The sequence below is a fragment of the Protopterus annectens genome, chromosome 2.part2 (genome assembly GCF_019279795.1).
Source record: "Protopterus annectens isolate FY-2018-M chromosome 2.part2, PAN1.0, whole genome shotgun sequence".
NCBI classification, from domain to species: domain Eukaryota; kingdom Metazoa; phylum Chordata; order Ceratodontiformes; family Protopteridae; genus Protopterus; species Protopterus annectens.
The window spans coordinates 1,074,464,143-1,074,477,921 of NC_056730.1; positions in this window are offsets into that span (position 1 = coordinate 1,074,464,143).

Genomic DNA, 13,779 nt, shown 5'->3' on the forward strand with positions numbered 1-13,779 from the left:
TCTACATTTAATATTGCTAATAAAATGTGCATGTCATAGGTGAGGCATAGGCCATGTACAAATGTAACACACCTACGCATAATGCATGCTGTGTATGTTTGCTGTGAGAATATGCACATCTCAGTAATGTGAGTGGCTGCCTCAAACACATGCAATACACAGAGCACCCCAAACAATTGTGGCTACACTATAGTGGACATTGGATAGGCAGTCAATACACATGCACACGACATACACAACTCCGTCATACGCAGTACATGTTAATATGCTACACATGACGTATTCAGACACACGCTGTAAGGTCACACTCCAGTATCCCAAATGTCATCCACACAGCAAAAATAATATACCTGAGGGGTACAGGCCTATCATGGGGCAGTGCGACACTCTCCAACACACAACACATTCATGTTAGGCAATGCTCCCTACTGGGCACCTTACAAACCCATGTAACAACTGGCTGTGAAATGGTGAATTTAGCCATGGTACTGCGGTTCAGGTACAGCATGATAGGTGCTGGTCTGGCACACATAAGTAGCCTTGAGTGACCACATGATGCTGCATGATGATGGCTCATGATACAACATGTCATCCGGTTACAGTAACCATAGTACTACACATAACATTCATTGCTATACACCTCAATGTTGTGTGTGTGCAAACATATGCACCTATACACAATATGCAAAGCAATCACCATTTGCACAAAGTGACACATATATGTCTTGTAATGCTATTGAGTGTATAGGTCACATGACACACATTGGGTATGTTTGATGTTTAATGTTGCAGTTGTGTTGTAGCATGCCATGTCATGGCTGGCACTGGCATGCCCACAATATGTTTTACACTCACCATAACTACTGTACAATGGCTATGTTGAACAATGGTATTCCATCAGGTATACATGCACCACTCATCCTGTGTGTATACATAGCATGCATGAGCTAAACCGGTGTCCACAATTATCTGCTAAAGACACAGATGCTCTAATCAGTAATGGATATCTATGTGACACACAGATAAACATCCAGCCATGGTATGTATACCTGTGAGTGATAGTGCACAGCATATTGCAGAGCTTGTAATACTTGCACAGCAATGTTGTGTCCATGTATACATTGCATTCCAGGATGAGGACAATCACTGAACAACAACACACATGCATCAAAGCCATGTATACTGTTATTAACAAGGACTGTCTACACTCGCACTGCATGCTGTTGAGCAACACACGTCCTGTATGCTGACACGTGTGATATGACTGTTTGTCTTATGATACTGTACCCCACCATCAACCGCTATTGGGTATGTTCTGGATTGCTGGTGGTGTGTGTGTGTTTGTGTGTCTCTGCTTTAGTGAGGAGTGTATTTGTGTGCATGTGTTGTTCATGTGTTCATGTGTGCATGTGTGCATGTGTGCATGTGTTCATGCCTGCATGTGTGCATGTGTTCATGTGTTTATGTGTGCATGTGTGCATGTGTTCATGTGTGCATGTGTGCATGTGTGCATATGTTCATGTGCGCATGTGTGCATGTGTTCATGTGTGCATGTGTGCATGTGTGCATGTGTGCATTTGTTCATGTGTTCTGACATCATGTACAGGTCGTAAAGTGTGTTTCCTGTCTTTCTCTCACAGGTGCTGAGGTTGGGCTGGTTCAATGCAGCAGGGAACCTGATGTCACTGGCTCAAATAGTGATAATGAGGATAGGTGTGTTGAGGCACAGGCATGTTTGCCAGGGTCGGTGGTTGGGCCACCAATCGACAGTACACAGCTGTACACACCATCCATGCACACAGTCATACTGCCAGTACATCCCTCATCACCAATGCCCTTAGCTGAGGGACAGTCTACAGTCGGTAATGGTCAGGACAGTGTGGTACCTGTGGCACATGCATCCGGACACAGCAGCCATACCCAGATGTCTGGAATGGTACCACATAGGCAGATGTCCAGGGGTTCTCATCAGAGCACTGCTGGTCATCATGCCCCTGGCAGACGTGCCACAGGTCTTACAACCTCACGCATGTTCCAGGCTGTCATGGAGGCACGTATGGAACGGTACACCAGACAGGGACTAAGGGCACAGAAGGCACATAACACCACTTTAACTGACAGTATCCGTGCCCTAGCAGGTGCCATCCAAAATTACACTGAGGTCATGGATAGACATTGGGGTGAGACATTAGATGTCCTCCGCAATGTCATGTCCATGTGTCATGACAGTGCGGGACGGGTGAGATGTCGACGTGGATGTATGCCCGCAACATCAGCAGCTGGAAGTCGCCATGGACGTCCCTCAAGTCACAGCCACTCCCGTAGTGCCAGTACCAGCCTCAGCAATGTTGGGGATGGGCTGTCCATAGACCGTCCTAGAAGACCATGTGCACGTGGCTCTGGATAGTCCCAGCAGGGACCTGGGTCCAGTGTACATATGTCTACCTCTGAGGATAGTACTCAGTCTGGCTCAGTACCTGATACTGTCAGTAGCACCCCTGCCAGGCACAGGTACCATATCCGTGGCCAGAGACGGTGATCTGTCAAGCCTGGCAGGTACAGTCTGTGGCTGTCCCACAAATCTCCGTATATGGCAGCCACATGGTGGAACTGTGTGCATGCAGACACACACACACATAAACCAGACACCTAGGGCTAACACATACCCACACACATTACATCAACATTGACCCATGCCAGTACTCTTGGCCCTCACAAACACACACACACACACACACACACACACACACACACACACACACATACAAGTCGATTGTATAGCTCAATGTAGGCCTCTGGAAAACCAACAATACACCCTGTGCATATGATGAAACCTGTGCCACCTCCTGTCATCTGTAACATTGATGCAGGAACAGGCTAACATGGTACTGATGCACAGGGTGACTTTATGGCAGTATAGCAATGTTAGCATGTTGTCAGCAGTAAAGTGTAATGTCATCCTTGAAGGTGTAGCTGAGCAGCCATGATGCATTAAAGCTATGATTGCCAATGTAGTATTGTTTACACTAGTGTTAATTCCAATAGTGTATTGTCCACCCACGTGCCAGTTGGCTGATGTGTGTAGTATTGGCAGCATGTGTTAGAGAGTGGACAGTACATGTGGGATGTGTGCAGCACAGGTTTGCAGGTGTACATTTGTGAACATGGTGAAGGTACACTATCGGCATGTACGTGCATAGTGGACACATGGGCAGGGTGACATGCCCTGTATTACAGAGTGTTAACACTCCATAGTTTCTATTGGTGGCCAGTATGCATTGTACTACACACATTTTGGGACTTGGGTACACATGTGTGTATGACATGGTTTGACACTGTGCTGTGGGTGATACTGTTAATATCTGTCATTGGTTTGCATTCTGGTAGTATACATAACCTCTACAGCCTAACCATAAACAAACATTAGATGATGTCTTGACAACTGACAGACAGATGTAGGACACACAGTAACATTTTTACCCTTCAGGAACTATACTATGTCAGTAACCAGTGGTGTTCACCTGCACCCATTCCTGGGACCACTCCTGATTGCCATATAGCTCACTTAGGTACAAGTAAACACAGTAGGGATATGTCCGTCCATGTCTGGGAATGCATACTGTGGCCTATAATGCATTCTCTAGATGACACACACATCCTCCACAAGGGTAACCCATGCTGTAAAACTATAAGCCAACTAAAGTGTCAAAGGAAAAAACTTCAAAAACCAATACACGTAAGGTTCAGTTAAGGCACTTTAATTTACTTGCAGCAAGGAGACAAAAACATGCAAATACAAGGATTTGTCTAACTACTAACAGGAAGTACATTCATTCTTATACTGTTTTACAAGACATGGCCTTCTAAGCTGACGTAATCAAACACAACTTTAATCATTGTTCTACAGCAGGTGTTACTTCAGATTTTCTGCTGACATGACTAGATTTGTGAGAAACTTTTTAGAAAAACAACCTGGCCTTGGTGACCAGTACTTCATTTACAAGCGTCTATTGTAAACTGTTACTTTTCAAGGTACTTTTATAATACAGATACAAGCAAATGCTGATTGCAGTTTATATTTTCAAGCAGGCTTTGTCCTAACTATCTATTACTTCTACAGCTGTGTATGTTCTCATGGTACAGCGGAACTTCCTGTCTAAGTTTCATATAAGCAGTATTGTTCTATTCATTATTTTCCTAACGCAAGCAGAAATCATCTGTTTCTCAGTAAATTTCCAAGGCACAAGCAAGATTTAGTTGACAGTACAAGGTCAAAAGGCAACTGCAGTTTGTACAGATTTGTGCAGTATGAAACAGAATAAATGTGTTAACTCTTTTAGGCTCTGAATGCACTAAGCATATTACTAATACACACATTAATACATATGTTTCTAACATTTCCCCCCTATTAATACTTTTATTCTACTTTCAAAATAAGCATAGACAGTTTGTTTTCTTCTCCTAGCCTCTTCCACTCAGAATTTGCAGTTAAGAGAGTCATTCAGTTTAAACTTATGAAAGCATTTTCAGTCTTTTAACAGTTCTTCAAACTCAGTACTTTGATATAAGGTTTCAGAAACTGACATGTCTATAAGATCTTTAATCAGTCTTTTCATGAAGGGGATACCAAAACAAACACATACTCCCAGTAGGAGCATACCTACACCAATGGCAATCAGGATGTTCATTAGGATGGTACCCCACCCCCCAAACCATTTCTGGAAAAAGTCTGTCAGTGGGTTTGGGCCTGGTTTGGTCATGGCCGACACTTTCTGAATCACCTCAAGATGATTGTCTATCTTGTGTTTATGGTCAGGAATATATGAACAGCATTCTTCTTGGATTAAAGCGCATGTACCACCCCTTGCCGCTAGGGTGAAGTTGAGAGACATGCGGTTTTGGAGCACTATAGTTCTCATAGCATTCAGTTCATCAGTCACCAATTCGAGAGCAGAAAAAGTTGCGTTGCTCATTACTTCGAGAAGTTTCAACAGTTTTCTCAGCTCCCAGATCGATTTCACTGCTCCATATGCTGGTGATATGCCTGCCCACGATATAACGCTATCACTCAAGTCCATGTGTGTCAGTCCTTTACCTAGGGAATGATGGTCTTTCCAAAGCGCATCGATTCATCCCACAGGATTCTCAGGTTTCTTGATGACCTCTCAGACATTTCGATTTTTCCCTTGAGGCAAAACTGCTGTGTGTCATATGGCCGGAACCAGGTAACCCAAAAAACAACTGCTGGACCAATTCTCAGGTAACCATTTGTATGCCTTTCTGCCACACACAAAATAATTCTCTACTTTAATAGTAACCTTGCTATGAATGTACACTCGCCCTGCATGAAACATTTTTCTATCAATTATAGACAGCTGTTTATAAAGAACAGAATTATGTTTTACTTCAAGTGTTTTGTGCATCAATCCAAGAAATGAATCATAGTTTGTATTACAATAGGGATCTACTTTGTTTCCTTTAGTATAACATCTATAAGGAACAGTTACATTGCAATTGCTCCAACCCACCTGAACAGTATCATTTTTATAAAAGCACACAGTTCCCTTTTGTGGAACAGACAAGTGCAATGCTATTTTATCTTGTGTTGTAATGGTTGAGGTATCATAAATCAAGTTCTCCCAGGTCTCATTGACCCCTAGGGGGACTGTAGTCATTAATAGCCCCCCCGTATGCTGTCGGCAACGCTGTGCAAATCCAGCAATTTGAAACATTGAAAGTCTCAGTATACACATATTTAATTGCCTGGTAAGTGTTAAAGTTTGGATGCCAGTTTATGAGTAACGCTTCACGTTTATTCAGTTCAGTCTGTGTGGCTGGGAAAAGAAAAGGCCACAGCAAAAAGATTATTGTCACTAGTACAGTTAACAGGATGATTATGCAATACTTCTGAGGAAAGGGTTGTTCTGCATTCCTGTTTATCCTGGACTCTATCATTTTTACTCTTGGCATGTGACAAAATTTTTATCTAGTTCAAAGTCTTTAACTAATTTACAGTGCGTCAGGTGGATCCAAGAGGCATGCTCCGCGATCTTGACTGCAGTGGGTGTTGACAAAAGCACTTGATATGGACCTTCCCACTTTGGAGATGCCCAGTTTTTCTTTTTGACCACCTTCAGCCAAATCCAAGCTCCTGGGGACACTGCCACTTCTAACTGTCTGGTTCATTCTTTATCTGAAACAGAATTTAACTGCAACAAATGTTTAGAATTTAATAACTTACACATATACTCTGCTAATGTACCATCAGCTTCCTGGTCTGCGGGCATGAGAGATTTCCACTGAGGTATATAATAAGCCTTTCCAAAGAGCTTTTCAAAAGGAGTCAATCCTTTTGCATTTGGAACAGTTCTCATGCTCAACAGTGCCAGGGGCAGACAGTACATCCAATTTCTCTGTGTTTCTGATATTAACTTCCTTAGCTTACTTTTTAAAATCCCATTATACCTCTCTACTACCCTGCTGACTGAGGGTGATACGCACAATGATTCTTTAAAGAAATTCCAAAATATTTACTTAACTGTTGTATGGTCTGATTCATGAAGTGCGTGCCATTGTCACTGTAGATCCTTTCCGGAATGCCGAATCTAAGGATGATTTCTTTGACAAGGATTTTGGCTACTATTGTAGCGTCTGGATTTTTAGTTGGAAAGGCTTCCACCCATCTGGAAAACATATCTACAATAACAAGACAATACTTCTTATTTTCACATTTATTCAACTCTATGAAATCCATACGGATGGTATGAAACAGATACAGTGGTGTAGGAAACTCCCTTGCTTGGGCTTTAATGCCCCTTGTACATGATGTTTACTACAGGTGTGACATAATGAACAGAATTTTTTAGAGTAATTTGAGAAGCCATATGTAGTGAACACTTGGTTCACCAGCTGTACCATCCCCCCTGTTGAGACATGGCTCTGCCCATGGCTCAACAAAGCTGCATATCTAAACAAATTAGATGGCAATATTGGTTTTCTTTCTTTAGAGATGTACAGCCCCTTTTCAAGAATTGCTCCTTGTTTTACCCATCTTTGTTTTTCAGCTTTTGAAGTGTCTGCATTGTTTTTAACATTTCTAAGTCTAAAATCGCAGAGGGTTGTAATTCCTCATTAAAAAGAAATACTTCTGAAGCTGCCTGCTTTGCAGCTGTATCAGCTCTCACATTACCTTTTGAAATCCTATCCTGTTGCTTGGTATGAGCTATGCATTTACAAATAGCTACTTTCTGAAGTAACTGAATAGATTCTAAAAGATCTAAAATAAACTGTGCATGATTAATTGGTTTGCCAGTAGATGTTATCATTCCTTGATTTTTCCACTGTTGCGCAAAAACATGTACAGTAGAAAAAGCGTACTGGCTGTCAGTAAAAATGTTCACACATTTACCCTTTGCTAAGGTACATGCCCGTGTCAAGGCAATCAATTCTGCTGCTTGTGCAGACAAACTGTGTGGTAAAGATTTTGCTTCTATAATGTCTGTGTCAGAAATTACTGCATATCCTACTAGGTTCTGTTCTGCAGGACCCCTTTTGCATGAGGCGTCCACATAGTATGTCACCTCGGCATCATCCAAGGGAACATCCGTAAGATCTTTTCTAGGCAGTGTCTTTTGCTCAATCACCTGTAGGCAGCTGTGTGGTGTGCCATCCGCAGGGGTTGGGAGCAATGTAGAAGGTTTCAAAGTTGTACATCATTTAATTGTCATGTGAGGTTGGCTCAACAATATATATATACTATAGTCATACAGGAAAGATGCCTAGCAGGGGAAAGGTATGCTACCTTTTCTTGCAGTAAAATAATCGTGACTGCATGAGGCACTCTCAATGTGAGAGGGTGGAACAACACTACTGAGGCCGAAGCCTGTACTGCCATTGCAGCTGCAACTACTGCTTGTACACAGTGAGGTAAAGACCGTGCCACTGGGTCCAGTTGTGATGAATAATAAGCAATAGGGCGTTGCTTGCCCCCATGCTGTTGTGTTAACACTGATGTCATATAACCTTGCTTACAATCTACAGTTTGGAAAAAACGTTTATGATAGTTTGGTAATCCCAAAACTAGTGAGGACGTTATTGACTGTTTCAGTTTGCAGAAGGCAGATTCTGCTTCTGGTGTCCATTGTAACAAATCCTGTGCTGCCATAGGCTTTTTATAAATCAGGTTAGTCAGTGGTGCAGATTCCAAGGCATAGTTTGGAATCCAACTCCGACAAAAATTAGTCATACCCAGGAAGGACATTATTTCCTTCTTGGTAGTGGGTTTTGGTGCTTGTAAAATCGCTATTTTTCTGTCCTCATCTAATGTCCTACCCTCCTTGGATATTACATACCCTAGGTATTTAACTTGTTTTTTCCAAAGCTGCAGTTTATTTTTGTTTACTTTATGTCCTTCAGCGGCTAAAAATTGTAATAGCGTTATAGTGTCTTCTATACAATCTTGCTGGGTGGGGGATGCCAGCAGGATATCATCAACATAAAGCAAAATCTGACTACTTCTCAGTGGGGTAAACCCCGCCAAGTTGCTTGCCATTTCTTGTGAGAATATTGTTGGACTTTCACAATACCCCTGTGGTAGTCGCGTATATATATATACCTTTTCCCATGAAATGTGAATGCAAACCAATACTGGCTGTCAGGATGTATTGGTCTCGAAAAGAACGCATTGCTGATGTCTACCACAGAAAAATATTTCTGTTGAGGTTTTAAATCATTCAACAGGGTGTGTGGGTCTGGCACCATAGGTGCCCTTGGTATTACTGCGTCATTTACAGCTTGTAAATCTTGGACCATACACCACTCCCCATTCGCTTTCTTAACAGGAAATAAGTGTGTGTTACATGGTGAATCAGGAGATTCCACCAGCACCCCTTCCTTAAGTAAAACTGCTATAATAGGTTTGATTCATACCTCTGCATCTTTTCTTAAGGGATACTGTCTTTTTTGTGGTCTAAATGCTGACTTTGGTGTAATAGTAACTGGTCCCGCTGTACGAATAAGTCCTACATCTGATTTTCCTGTTGACCAAAGAGTTTCTGGTATATTCTGTAAGGCATTCTCTTCCTCCTTCAATAGGAGTGCTAATCAGCTGTCCTTGCTAGACTGCAAGTGTACAGCTGGGTGGGTCTGGGTTATCCAATTCAGCTTCTGCACTTGTATTCCTTGTTCTGACAGTTCTAATTCTGTCTTTCTCCCATCTCGTGACTTTTTCTCCCAAGTCTACCCATTTCACATTTTTGTCCTTAGTTAAGCTAACATGTGGTAATCGAATAGATTTGCAGAGTGCAAAGAACTCCTGGGGCAATGAACAGCTGACTACACTCTTCCCTTCTGTATCCCAGTACAGATTACGTAATACCAATCTGTTTGCATGATTTCTAAACAATTCTTGTTCATATTCCTTATCAGGCCCTGGTGTATTACAATAATACAGAGTACAGTGCAACAAATGCTGTTTATCAGTGTCAAGGGAGGGGAACTTGCTAATGACTACGTTCATCAACTCCTTGGTCACTGCCCCTGGTCCAGTCGTAACCAAGTCCTGGCTGTACCAATAAAACATTCCACCCTCCGATTGCACTGCAAAGGTATCAATTTGTCGCTGTGCTTCCATACCCTGCATAGTCCGAACTACTGCTATACCAAATAGCTGCATAAGGTCTCTTCCCAAGAGGTTTACTGGGCATTTTGCAGAAACAACAATTTTTCTTTTCTGGGTCAATCCTGAAACAGGATCAGTTATCACAATATTATGGGAGAGGGGCTCCCGATACATCTGTCCATTAGCTGCTTTCACTAATATGTAATCAGGTGACTCTGAGTTCTCTGGCAGTTTGGAGGGATGTACCAGGGTCCGTGAGGCCCCTGAGTCACACAAAAATGTGACTTCCCTCCCTTCTACCAGGAGTGTGACTTCTGGTTTTGTGTCTGCTAAATAGAGCTCTAAGCTCAATAAAGCCAAATCCAATATTTCATTTTCTTCACTATCCATGACGTCTTGCACTTCCTCTATGTCATCTGTCACATTCTCCACTCCCTCTATCACATACTCATTTGTCCCTTCTCTGCTATGCCCTTCTAGTGATTCCTGACTACCATATAGTCAGTCCTCACCCTCCTTGTCCTCTGTGGTTTCCTTCTTATTTTTCTTGCAATCCCTTGCCAAGTGTCCTTTCTTACCACATTTAAAAGATTCACCCCTTTTCTTTCGCCCTTCAAAGTCCTCTGATCATTGATCAGATTGTTTGTTTTCCTGGGCATTTTTCTTGCCCTTTTTCCCGGACTGTACTACATATACTTCTGCTCCATCTTCTACAGAAAATACTTGGGCTTTCTTTTTCTTTTTGCTATTAAAATGCCTTTCGGAATGCCTAGCATATTCAAGTAAAGACTGTAACCTGCTTGTACGATGATCTACCATGTTTTTGTAATGAAACTGCTTATGGGTGCAATACTGCCTTTCAAAAATGCATTCTTTAACTGCTGCTCATATGGGGAATCATGTGTCTGGTCTTCGGGAACCTGCATTCCACAATGGTTATTAAAACATTCTAACAGTCTGGCATAATACCTGTCAACAGTCTCACCTTCTTGTTGGATGCATTGATTAATGCAAGTCCAGTCTGCCCTGGGTTTCCATTTCTCAGAGATTCGGTCTGTAAGACCTTTCACTCTGTTGTCTAACTCTGCACTGCTATGTGGGAGGGGCCTGAGCGCAATATCACTGGGATTCCAGTCGCCACTAATCATGTGCCAATCTGGTCCCACAATTTGTCTGACTACTTTTTCTACCTCTTCTCCATTTAAATTATAACTCAGCCTCATTCCTTGCAAATCTTCTAAGAACTTTCTAAAATTAACTTTTGGATGGGGAATTCCCTCAGTGGCTTTCTGGATGTCTTCCGGATTCCAAGGTCTATACACTAGAATAGTTGGGTCCTGTCCTTCTTGCCCTGTCTGAGGATTAGGCACTTCTATAAGTGGGCATATTTCCTCTTCACTCATATATCGTGAATTTCTACCCATTTGATATAACTCAATGTCCCCTTTTGAATTTCCTGCCCATTTCGAGACCTGGTCTCGACGGGATCTCTAACAAACGGTTTCGCTTTTGTAGTGTCTATACTCATAGTGACAGCGGGATATCACAGGGGTGGACTAATTTGTTCACTTGTCTCATATTCTGGTAAGGGAGGTGGAGGGGCTGATGCTACTACTAAATTATTGTCATCTTTATCTAAAAACATTGATTTTGAATTATTATTCTTTTGTTCCCTTCGGTTTACTTCCTCAATCCACCTGTGTGCCTGAGGAATTCCTAATTGACATTGCTTTTTTACCCGACCTGTAGAATCGGTTTTAAGCTGTTTGACAAGTTTGACAAGTGAGGGTTTTTCTAGTTTACCATCAAATTCATATTTATTAACCCATTTTGAGTAATATTTAATATTATCAGCACGCTGTGACTGCACGTATTTCGTGTCTTCGGTTAACGGCGGATTTTGGGACTTTTTTGTACAATTATTACCCATTTTGTTCTACCCTTTTAATCGTTACGTAACACCTTATTTTTACGTGGTACCACATTTTTTTTTTTTACAGTCTTTTCAGAATGACTGCCTACCTGTTCTGTTTTCCTGATCTATGACAAGACAGTAATCTTTCTGTCCCTGACTTATAAACAAAGTCTCTAACAGAGTAAATACAGATCTAGTCCCTGATCTAAAACAGAAAAGAAGGTAGATTCACCTTACCTGAGCCTTCGTGATTGATCACCTGGTTCGAGTAAACCCGTCCTTCAGTCGCAGATCAGAGAGTGGCTGGCCTCTTTTGTACGACAATTCAGTCAGAGGACTTTTCAAATAAGAAGCACTGATGTGGTTTCTTCCCCGTACGATTTCAAGCCACCTGGCCTGTCTGATCTGAGGCAAAGTAAAGATTTCCGGTCCGAAGGACCAATCTGTCAAAGAAAAAAAACTTCAAAGACCAATACATGTAAGGTTCAGTTAAGGCACTTTAATTTACTTGTAGCAAGGAGACAAAAACATGCAAATACAAGGATTTGTCTAACTACTAACAGGAAGTACGTTCATTCTAATACTTCTTTTACAAGTCATGGCCTTCTAAGCTGACGTAATCAAGCACAACTTTAAGCATTGTTCTACAGCAGCTGTTACTTCAGATTTTCTGCTGACATGACTAGATTTGTGAGAAACTTTTTAGAAAAACAACCTGGCCTTGGTGAAAAGTACTTCATTTACAAGCATCTATTGTAAACTGTTACTTTTCAAGGTACTTTTATAATACAGATACAAGCAAATGCTGATTGCAGTTTATATTTTCAAGCAGGCTTTGTCCTAACTATCTATTACTTCTACAGCTGTGTATGTTCTCATGGCACAGCGGAACTTCCTGTCTAAGTTTCATATAAGCAGTATTGTTCTATTCATTATTTTCCTAATGCAAGCAGAAATCATCTGCTTCTCAGTAAATTTTGAAGGCACAAGCAAGATTTAGCTGACAGTACAAGGTCAAAAGGCAACTGCAGTTTGTACAGATTTGTGCAGTATGAAATAGAATAAATGTGTTAACTCTTTTAGGCTCTGAATGCACTAAGCATATTACTAATACACACATTAATACATATTTTTCTAACATAAAGCATGGTCATCCACCTTTACAAAACATAGTATCCCCACATTACCACATAGGTAGCAGCCAACATGCTGACAGGTACCGATGGGTACATACAGCCAAGTGTTACATCATCTCTCATTTGGTAATCCCATTTCCAAAGGTATTTTGAAATCCCTCGGTGAATCACATAAGCAATAAGGGGTCTGCATGCATATCCACAAAGGTTGTTGTACACCTATAATGAATAGCCATCATTGACAGACTTTGCTGCATTTTAACTGGTCTGAAATATACCTCAGGCATAAACCCTCACTCACACTATTCAATAGAAACCGTAATGAGTGTGCGTGACACAGATGACCTAGGCCAGGGATCACTGCAGTGGCTGGGATTGTCACAAGCATACAGATGTGACCTAAGGTCTGGAAAGCAGCAGCACACTCCGGCAAAGATAACAGATGTGTTCATGGAGAAAGCAGGGTTCCCACCTCTGAAATAATTGAGGTCACATGTACTTATATGAATTTGCCACACAGCTACCTGACGTGCACTGCACATACTGTTGTCATTGTGATATGTCATACAATAGTAAAAGCAAAACCCACAACACAGTCACCAACTGTGTCACACACATAGAGCACACAGACACTCACCAAGTGCAAGATTCAACCCCCTACCTACCTACTTTATGATACTAGAGCAGTACGCATTTACACAACGCACTATACACGTTACTGGAAGTTCTCCTTTCCACAGGTATATTTGTAGGATGATGACATCATCAGACTTGACAAAGATGGGTATACCACATTTAAGGTGTTGTAGTTGCCTCCGAAAAGGTTGCTCCTCTACAAGGAGATACACACACACACACACACACACACACTCGCCTACAGTTGTCAAGTGCAGGATTCAAACCCCTACCTAATTACCTTATGATATTAGAGCAGTATGCATTTACATGATGCACTATACACATTACTTGGAGCTCTTCTTTCCACAGGTATATTTGTAGGATGGTGACATCATCAGACTTGACAAAGATGGCTATACCACATTTAAGGTGTTGTAGTTGTCTCAGGTTCTTCCTCTACAAGGTGATACACACACACTCTCATACAGTTG